Genomic DNA, 12,050 nt, shown 5'->3' with positions numbered 1-12,050 from the left:
CTAAAATCACCTATTATATTTGTAATTCCTTAATCATGTTGTTGAATCTTATTATTAAATTCTCTAGGCAAGAAACCACTAGCGATAGCCACTCGAGTAGGTCCTAGGTCTTTATTATATTTTTATCAAGCAAATTGTTTAATTTTGTTGGTTTCAAAGACGTCCAAAATATATTTAACGTAGTGCGCACCTGTAAGCATGCCAGTCGTGTGCTAGGGAATACTTAAAATGTGTTGTAAGGTTTCTTGATATACACTATGTGATGTATCTCTAAGTTAATTTAATGTTTGAATTGTGTTTCAAAAATTCAACAGCTGTACTGTATTAGTGTTATCATTTGCAATCATTTGCTGTTTGACTTTATTCGTGTGCATTTAAGGGATGTAAAACTCATCAGATATTTCAAATCTATGTTTCGTTCTTATCAATGACATAAGTCAATATGTTGTTTACAATTTCATCGAAAACACTAGAACACCCAATAACGAAATATGTTCTCTGTAATAAAATTGATAGTTGTTCATTAGATCATTCTGGTTTTGTATACGATATTTTCAATTGATAATGGTCGGCGTTGTGGTTCAAGGTAAAATATTTATAGAGCAGCAATTTCGTCTGATAAAAGTGCATTTCTATCAGGTAGTAAGTTATAAGCTGTGTAAGCAAGACTGGACTGGTTATATTTACATCTCTGTAATATACCTGCTTGATTATGGACAAATCGTATAGCTCTAAAGCCTTTTTAACAAAATGGTTAACGTACCATAATCTAAGTATTATGACATAACTAATTGAATTAGTAATGTAGTTGATTGTTTCCGTCGACATTTTATCTGCTATTTATATTTAACTATTTATAGTTATGGACCAAAATTATGAAAGGGTTTAGCAATATATATGTTATATTACTTTTGTAGCTACACTTTTATCAGGTACAAAATGATGTGCTATCAGGTACACGACATTGAACAAGGTGAAAATGTTATAATTAGTTTCACGCTTGTTTTCAATGTGGCTTTTAGAGGGAGGACGTATTGACACTATAAACAACTGTTGTTTTTTTTATAAGTATGCAGAAAGCAAATGTGAGCACAGATGTTGGTATAGCGTGGTAAACAAAGTAATATTTTTTTTTCACTCTACAGGATTTTGAGTTAAAATGATTCCTATTTTCTTTTATTTTTAGTGGAGGGTTTCAATAAACGGTTTTTATAATACCTTATCATGTCTGGGAATCTTTATATGTACCCGTTGTTAAAGATAATTTATTCTTAAAAGTTATATACGTAAGATGACATTCTCTGCACAATAGCACATTACACTTGTAGTGCTTAGAATAGAGTCTGAAGTTTGAAAACAGCGACCTTTAAAGCGTATGTACTTTATATAAAGATGTTTTACAAAGCATTAATTGTAAATTTTCAATTGTAGCATTATTTACCTAACCCCCAAAATCTCTGATCAGCAGCAAGGAATGGAGAATATTGTCAGATCAAGAAGGCACATCTTCTGTTGAAAAGAAACAGTAAAAGTTTCGATGACCCTTGTCCCAGTATATTATGCTTTTGTTGGGATAATGTTTACTTTGTTTTATCCAAAGACCATCAACAAGCATATACTTTCCCAAATGCTTACAAAAAGATTATTCGCCTTACACACTACACACACTATGCACGCACGGCCACATACATTCACAAAAACTTGTATATAAAGACACACTTGCATACAAATCACAAGGTGTTAGAACAGTTACTGTTCGTGTTGTTTTATTTAAAAGAAATGTTGCTTTCTTTGCACAAAAATGTGTCGTGAACCCGTAAAACCGCTAATAAATAATACGTACCAAACGTTGACAAACGTTTTACTTTCTTCCTAAACTCATGAATTCGGTTTCAATTTAGCTACAGTTTCCCAGAGTTGTCTATGATAAAATACAATGTATATAATAGGTGAGAATTGGCATGTTTAATGTACAACGTGATCTGCAGTTAAGATAGTTTCCAAGCAATATAAGAAAGCTAATAAGATTATAGAAGTTTTATTTCCTTAAAATACATCGTTTCGTGTAATTCTTAAATTTTGATATGAAGTTTCGATAGATTCCACAAAATAATTTCCAAAAATGTTATGTAACTGAACAGTCATAACAAAATGTGTCCACTCTGTTCCATTTCTTTCTTACAAAAGGTGAATTGCTCAATATCGCTTTAAAAAATATTTCTCTACAACTGATTTGTATTAGTATTTATATTAAGAAATCTAAAATTAAAGCTCAAATATACATTTTCTATTAGGGGCGCTGGATCTTTAAGCGGTGTAAAACAATGAATGAATTTAGGAAAAATCACAAAATTATTGATTTTATGATTTTTTTCTTCTTTTTCAAATAAGGCAATCAGATAATTTCCTTCCTTTCACTTCGTTGAAGAATTAGGTTCTACCATATCCTCCAATATCCTCCAAGTTCAAAGAGATATATACTCCCAGTAATCTAAAATTGGATTTTGACAATTTCGTATGAATTTATTGACTTTTTCATTCGAATTTTTATATTTCCAATTTAAATAGCTTTTGATTAAAAATATATTATTGTACAGAACTGATGCCAAGACAAAGTCAGTCAAAATCGGCATAGTTGTATACAAGAACAAAGAAGAACCACGCATGAATAGAAAAGCATCATCTACATTCTCCATAATTTGAATTATAGAAAACACCTGTAATGTTTGTGTTCTATTTTAATTCTGTTGCAAGAAGTTCAATTCCTATTATAAATAAAATGGGTTCAATCGAGTCTCCCTGGTGACATCCTAACGCCCAATTACAAACTAATGATAAATATCCATTATTAATGGCACAACGTTTTGATTTATTGCAATATGCTCTGAATCGTTCAAAACTGGACTCTCCAAAGTCTAAGAGTATGTTGCAAACGGTCCAGTTCTACTCAGTTGAAAGCTTTTTTAAAGTATGTTAACAGTGAGAGACCAGATTCATTTTTCCTCAAGAATGTTGTTTCTTCTCTTTTGCCTTAGTTTGTGGAAGCCCAATCAATACTTATCTTATAATAATTGTAGGAATTTTAGAATACAGTTGATAATTACAGGTCACTTTCAAAATGCTTCAAGTTGACGACACAATTTTCAAGAACTTATATTTGTTTTCTAATAATATTATATTTTGTCAAACAGAGATAAGTAAGCCATCGTAAGCACAATGAAAAGCTTTTGAAGGTCTGTTTAATAGTGCAATAGGAAAATCTGTATGCTTGTATTATCTTTTTCTCTTTGCACTGGCAATATCTTACATGTACTAACTGTGATTTTTGCACTCACGAATTCTGTATGATTTTGCCAATTATTTTATAGTCTAATTTCATTTACTACTAGATGTTAAATGAAGGATCTGAAATAACATGCATCTTAAAAAGCTATATTTAAACAGTGCTCTTTAATTCACCCAATAAACGTCTTACCATATCAACTGATTTGTAATTGTTTTGTAATTCTTGTTGATTTAATGATGTATGGAAGAACTGTATTTGTATATGCTTCCTCCAATATTTTTAAAAATATCTTCAGCTTTGTTTGTTATCTTTTTCAACCATTGTTCGTAAACCATTTTCTATATATTCTCCCTTCAGGTCTTTCGATTTCTAAAGTACATGATCACTTTAAATTACTTGCCTGATTTTAAAATATCCATATTAAATTTGTGAACTCTAAGCGATGCAAATACTGTTTTGTATTTTGAAATTATAACTATTTCACGAATTTTACATTTTGGCATTCCAAATGTATCAATTGTCATGAATATGTCGGGAAACAGCTATCACTGTTAAAATGTATTTCTATCCATCGCTGTTCCTTTCGTATATTATTGCACGTCAACGATGGGTGTCTGACGCTGCTGTCCACGTTACTAAGGAAATCTTTTGCATGGAAATCTTTTTGTAGTTAGCAAGTGTAATATGTAGACAGATCGTTTTTCCTGTTAGCCGTTCTGTCAATGCAGAGAATTTTATTTCTGTTCTGTCTCATTTTTGCCCACAATGTATCCATATTTGTTAGAGTAATTGGACTGTCAGGGTTGTGATACAGATGTCCTTTTTCAGTCGTCTCCAATGGAGAGTCGTATTTTGGTACATCGTTGAAAACGTTGGGTGCTAAAACAAAGCTACCAGGACGTCTGCCACCAACCGAAACTGTTATTTTCAGCAATTTGTAGCGTTTCTTAAATCCTTTCAACCGTATGGGTGATTTCAGTGTAAATCAAACGTTGTTCTCATTTGATTATCGTTGTTGTTGTTGAATTGTTCGATGGTGACCCTGTATAATTTACTAGATGTTTAAATTGTACTGTAAATTTAGCCGTATACAGGTTTGTATATTTACACATCAAATAGGTAGTTCATTAGTTCGTGATAAGGCACTATTTTTGGACATTATGCGATTAGGACCGTTTTTTAAATATTTATTCATCGTCACTTAATGCTATAGGCAAACCTGTATCTTTTCCGAAAGACTTAATTATATCTTTGCATATTTGAAATCTACTGATCATCATTTGTAGTTTGTTCAGTGTCAATTTGTAACACATCTATCGTTGTCCACAACTATATCCCATCCAAACATATAAACAAATACACATTATCTCCTAAAACATTATATATCGATTGTATAGTTAAACGCATTAAAGATTCTTATGACAATTTTAATTTCTGTGGAAAGTTACTTTGTGACATTATTTATGATATGAAAACAACATATTTTGTGTTTGCTGTCCTAGCTCACTAGTAAATGTAAAATAGTCAAGTGTATTACTTAAAACTAATAATTCCTTTGCTCAACTCTACTAATTCAATAACTTAATTTGCATGCTGCTTAACAATATTAATTCAATAGTTCCATTGGTGAACTATTAGCACTTAATTCTTAAGTTCATCTAGTGTACTAATTAACACTATTAATTCAAAAGTAATTCCATTATTTTGCTGAGAGCACTAATAACTCAATAATCTACTAGTGTGCTACCGCACCACCGCTATATTAGGTTAGTTGACATAATGAGGAAGATGGAATTTGAATTTATTAGTAGATCGTCATGTTTTTAATTGTGTGATCGAAGACTATGAAAAGAAAAACCATGTAAACTGATCTTTCAAAATTTGCTTGGACTTGCTGCACTCAGGTCCCAAATATTTTCGATGGCGGTGTTCTATAGCGACCAAGTAGCTTCGAGCTAATGTACAAAATATCATAGATCAACCTATTTTCCTTAAACTCGCCGATTTTCGTTGCATTAAAATTCATCTCCCGAAGCACATTTCAGTATATTAGACGTTAAGATCATATCAGATTCCGCATCTTGCACGTTGACATTTTTACAGCCATGGTAAAGACTCTAATACCCTTTACTTCGCTTTCAAAGATAAACAAATTATCTTCGTTCACCTTATTTACACGTCTGAGTCACGTTCAAGTTAGATATATGACTAATTAATGTTATATTAGTAGCATACAAATGTATTCTTTCGCATAAAGAAACACACACAACTTTATGTATCACTTTTAGGAGATTGGATGCATGCCTGGTTGCATAAAATTCAAATCAGCTGTTGTTTTCACATACATTTTGTCTTCAATTATCGGCGAAAAGAGATTAAACATCTAAACAAAACTTAACTAAATATCTGAACTCAGTAATTTTATTATATCTGGGGGATTTTTGTGTGACTTTTTTTAAAATAAATCCAACAGAGTCTGCTATATAGATCTGAAACACAGACGTTTATCATGCAGCTTTTGTCAGAACTGTGCTATGACTTGAAAACTATTTATGTAATAGGATGCTAAGTGCAATGGTTAACACATGCAAGTGTCCTCTGGGAAAAATAAAAGCCTGGTTGGTTCTATGGCCTATACTTTTCTTGCTCAACGTGAATTAGCAGTGCAACCAAACTTTAGGTTGATAACAGTTCTATAGTAACATTGACACAATTAAGAAGGATATAAACGTTGATTTGAAGAAATGATATTATTCAACAAAAAAAGTAGTTAGCTACCTTCAATTCTGATCAAACTAATATTGTGTTATTTTCATACTAATTCTCTGAAACTTATTGAAACACATCGACGTAACCAACATACGCACATTCGTGTTACCTTTAGTTAGGGCATAAAATAGACTCGCCATATTGATAACTTTATAATCAGATGTACTAGGATGTTAAGAAAACTGAGTAAAGATGAGACTCTTTTCTCTCGGCGTTTTGAATTATATATATATATATATATATATATATATATATATATATATATATATATATATATATATATATATATATATATAGAGAGAGAGAGAGAGAGAGAGAGAGAGAGAGAGAGAGGGACAGACAGACAGACAGATGCATATCAATTCTGGAATATGCTAGAGGTTGCAGTGATATACTTATAACTCGATTAGAAGTATTCAAAAACTAAAGCTAAAATAATTGTTACTGCATAACCGTGAATTGTGAAATTGGAACAATTATATTAATAGATTCAAAGGATTACACTGTTCCAGAGGTGCAATGGACACCCATTGCATGTTCAATATGAGTCATATTTTTCATAGAACCTTTTGACGAAACTCTGCCTTCAAGAGCTGGCCTAAATTCCCAGCAAAGCATGCGAAAAAAATCAGAGTTTGTTCAATGCTAACAATATTATAACTATTAAAATTCCCATATCCCGTAAGCCATACACATTTGGAATAATTTATCAGTCAGTATGAAATTTGTTGATCATTTAGATTCTTTCCAAATATCAAATTATTGCAAGGAACCACATCTAAAATACTTCCTAAATCGTCATGAAAATGTTGTAGCACTCAGACGAGATTTATTTACCAACCATACGTTCTAACAACTTGTGGCCTACTCATTTTGTCAATAAGATGTTTAAAGCCATTATCTGAACTGTGTCCTGTCTAAATTAGGTCTTTGTTAATTTAATTAATCATTTTCTTGTATCATTAAAATATGGAGATATTCACGTGTTTCTGGAATTGTTCAAACTTCTTAAGTAATCATAAATCTACTAACATAGTGCTCTCAATTGGAGAAAACGAATTGTTCAGGACAAGTTCAAATTTGGTCGTTTTGCTGTTATTTAAGTCACATTTATGTGTATTTACGCGGAATATATCAATAAAAGTAAAGTTTATACACTCACGTTATCGATAAGGAAACCATATTAAACATGCATGTAAACAACAACAACTAAGCTGTGATTCTTATATTTTCTATTAAAATATTTGCACAGTAACTGAAAATCGGAACTAGTATCAGTTACTTTGTTGATTGATTGATTGAGTGATCGACCGATCGATCGATTGATTGATTGATTGATTGATTGTTTGTTTGATTGGAATTCGGAACGAATATGTTATGAACACATTTACTGATTTATTTATTGATTAATTTGGATGTGAGTTCGTGTCATGTATGTTCGTTCTATAAGCAAGCATGCAAGATGCATCAGTTATACCTACATTTCACCAAAGTCTTTGTATATGCACATAAATCCACGGATTCCTCAGACAATATCTTTACCAGATGGTATGTGAAAACTAGGACTTGCTTCTTGGTTGGTAAGAAATGAATATATATGAACATGTCGCCTTTTTCAAGACATGTCCTATTTTATGTTATTTGTTCGCTTTTATACAGAAACGAACCTTAATTTGAAACTGGCATCTCACAGATGAGTGTCGTTTAAATGACAATTTCCACGTATATATGATAACATATATTAACATATAATTGTCATTATATTACACTTATATGTGTCCTATGTTAACTGTCAATTCTTCATTGTCAATGTATCAACATTCGACTCTCATTAAATTGTATTTATATGCATGCTGTATTAATTAAAGATTCGTCCTTGTCATGGCGGATAACAAGAAAAATGTTAACACTTTTGAGTGTCTTCCGATGCTATGAAATGGCTGTTTGTAGCACGCGGAATATAAACAAATAATACTACCGACTTCTGGAGTAGCTAGAAAGTGTGTCCAAGTGATTCGTTAATAATTTGGAAAAGCCGTCAATCAGCGAACAATTGGATCAGATTTGCATTTATGTTTGAAATCAAGTAAAGATTTCGATGGAAAATAAAGAATGATCAAACAAATTAAAAACGAATTGAAAGTCAAAAGTGGTGTTGCGGATTTAAGGCGATTTCAGCTGCAGAAGATTCTACCTTTAAAAAATACTAACATCAGTCCAAGCAATTATTCCTGGACTAGTACGTAACGCTGAAAAATAGGTTGACACACAGATATACGCGGAATTCAAATTGAAGAAAGAAAAAAGGAATTAAAGCAGATGAAAACAGCGACAAGCCTAAAGCTGACCAAGATAAAAGCTTCACAGAATACGTTTATTACAATATCTTTATCTTAATGTGTCCGTAACGAGATTACATGAAATACCAGTTTGAAATGGTTTAATTGTGACGCAACTAAAAAATGGATAGTTTAATACGTAAATTAGAAAACACATAGATTAAGTGTAAAATGACACCTATATAAATATATTAGTGAAATATATACACTTATTTTACCATTTGATGTACATTTTTCATTTGTTTATCTTCTCTAAAATGTATAGTTGGTTCGCGTAATGTGTTCACGTAAAATCATGTAAACAGGAACTTGAGTTTCAAGTTATCCTAATTTACCGTTCAAGGTTATACTGATATAAACAAAAACAAACCGTATAACGCTGTTAAAATCTAACTTTTAATTTTTACCTCATTGTTCCAAAATCGATGATAGCTTTAAAATGTATTTCGACCTTTACCTTTGCCTGTATCTTTTATTTGACAAACCTTTACGACTGTTCAAATATTGGCTTTGTATATATTTTCAACGGTACTGAACATTCATCCACATTTGGAAGGATTGTCTCCCGGATGTGTTTTTACTGATATTCGTTATATTTACTTGTTTAGAACTCAACTTGTATTCGGTGATAAACAGCTATTATTTTTCGGGCATGCTCCAAGTCTCTATATTCATACACATATGTATTATTGTAAAAGCTTTATGATTTTCACTCTTCAAGGCAAAAAAATGTGATGATAACATAGAAACTGTTAAGCAACAAATTAATATTGATACAATAATTTCAACTTTCAAAATGATGATTTTCAATATGGATCGGCTACTGTAGACCGAGAATGTCAGCCATGTAAAATAATAATACTTCTATCGATCTGTCTTCTCTTATTGGCAGTGGATACATGAGCCTTCAGTTATTCTTAAACACTCAAATTGCAAAGAGTTGCACACAGTGTGATGACTAGAAGACAGAGGCATCTGCGAGATTAGAATATATCTGGTTTCTCATGATATTTAAATTTTTAACAGTAAATCATGTGCCAATAAGTTCTTTCCATTCAGTCATCGCGTGCCACGTGAACGCTGAACACGTGTCACATGAACACTGAGCACGTGTCATGGGGACTTGCACGGATGTTGAATAATGAATTAACACGTAACATAATATTGTTTATCGTCGGGCATGCTTTTCTCTTTTAAAATCGCTCGGATAAATTTTATAAATAAGATGAACGTTGATTTCTCACGTAATTTAATATTCAGATTCTTTCATTTAATGTTACATTTTTCGTACATATTATAAATGAATAACCCGAGTTTACACTGTATGTTTTATGTTGAGTTAATAACAACAATTCCAATGTTAACTTAATGATTGACGAATAAATTGTCTTAAATTACCGTATATTCTAAAACGTATGTTCCTTTATTTGTTTAGATATTATATTGTCACATTAGGATACAATGAGATTGGGCACAAGTTCTAATAAAAACTGTAATAATTAATATTTATTTAGCAAATAAAAACATTATTTTCAACATACATCGATGCGCTGATATTTCTTTTAATTATGATATCAAACTGATTTTCTTTTTTTAGCCACCGTTGACAAAACAATACATCTTACAATTTTAAAATTTCTATACCTTCCCATTGAAGAAACACAGTATTCTGAAACCTAGAATTGATTTCAAACACATCCAAATAGTTACAAAAACGCGTGACGTCCGTTATTATAGTTTTGTAAAGAGGGACTGGAGTAATGACAATGTATGTGACGTCACATGGTCGTTCCTGTGGGTACACCAAAGTGATATGATGATAGAATTTGTTTAGAGAGTTCCTCGTTATTGCAATTGCTTGATCTACATAAAGACTTACATAACAGGAATAATTAGCCATGTTACACCTACAAAGAAAACAAGAATACAAAAATTCAGTAATAGTAGACAAAACCTTTCATCTTAATGTGGTTCTATAAGCGTTTTTTAAATCAAATTTCTCAAAGGAACGATAAACGTCTTGCACAATGTAATTTTTCAATGACGTGGATACTTTGTTGTAGTAGGCAACACTTTAAGTCTGTCAGAACATGGTGATCAGTAATGCTTTGGTTCAGGGTTTGACGAACACTTGTCTTAGTTAAATTCTTGCCTTTGCGTAAGTCAGTCAACTTTGTCGTTATCGTTGTTAGTTTATTTAGCTTGTTAACACCAATGATTTATCTGCAAGCAAAAATGCGTCATTTGAACTGCTGCAAACAAATAGGTGATAGAATAAACCTTGTTGAAGGTGAATGTCACGTGTGAGGTAGGCTAAGGAGTTTCTGCATTGGTGTTTCGCCAGGAAAATATTTAAATAGACACATTCGGAAAATAAGAAAAGTTATCTACCAAAATAAAATTGCGTGTCATTATTTAATTCAAACAAATCAGATGTACAAAAGGCATTGTTTGAGACAATAACCATACAGTAGCATTGCATTTCTTCCGATTATACAATAATACAATACAATAACTTATCTTGTTTTCGACAATTTTCCGTCAAGTGTGAATAAAAGACTAGATTATTCTCAGTTTTTTGTATAATTGATACATGCTAATTGCTCCGTGGCCATGGCATCATTTTCAAACGAAACAATTTCTACAAATTGCTCAAAACAATTATGGATATGTGAAACATGCAAACATTTTCAACCAATGACACAGAACTATTATGGATATGTGAAAAATGCAAACAATTTCAACCAATGGCACAAACCTATTTTGGATTTGTTAAACATGCAACCTTTTTCAACCAGTGGCAAACAATATTATGGATACCTGAAACATGTAAAACTAAAAAATGACAGAGTGGAATGAACCAGGTGTAAATGTAATGTACTGAACAGGAACGTCCAGTTAGTTAACATATAACATGGTAATGACTACAGTAAAGGAAACAGTAAATAAACATTTAAAACACTTCCATCTTGTCCACAGCGGCACTGATAATAAACTACGATAAGTTAATGTAAATCATCTTCATGTTTTTACGCATGTTTCACTTAGGTGAGACTGCCTGTTTTTTTGTGGGTTTGTTTTCTTCCTCCGCAATCAGGCAAAAACATTTCAAAATGAAACATGGCAACCCTGACATAAAGTATGTCAGCTCATTACAGAAAAATATAGACGTATTACAGCAATATTCTTGACCTTGGGATAATGCAATCAATCACTTAATCTTGCCCGTAAAGACTGGATATTCGTATGATGATAAACAAAAGACAAATGTGATGCAACTATGTGATAATGGTATAAATTTAACAAGTTTAGAGTTGCTTCCCTTGACATCCTTGTTTGCTTCTTTCAGTTTTTGTGACATGCCAGCCAAATGTTTGTTTTGAACTACGCCCGGACATGGCAAATGCGGTCACCACTGTGTAATTATAATAAAAGCGATTCTCCTGGTACGAGAAAAGCAAGATTTGACTCACGAAGAGAGATTTAGTAAAGAAAAAATAAAGACGCAAGTGAAACAGTTGCTGATGTTGTTGGTATGAATAGTAGTAGTATTAGTATTAGTAGCAGTAGCAGTAGTAGCAGCAGCAGTGCTTATATGAGTAGTAGTAGTAGAAGCAGCTGTAGCAATATGAAGAAAAATAAACCTTAAACGCAGC

This window comes from Sinohyriopsis cumingii, chromosome 3, assembly GCF_028554795.1.
Source record: "Sinohyriopsis cumingii isolate HCF-2022 chromosome 3, ASM2855479v2, whole genome shotgun sequence".
NCBI lineage: Eukaryota > Metazoa > Mollusca > Bivalvia > Unionida > Unionidae > Sinohyriopsis > Sinohyriopsis cumingii.
The sequence above is the reverse complement of the archived record's forward strand: the minus strand, read 5'-3'. Positions refer to the sequence as shown.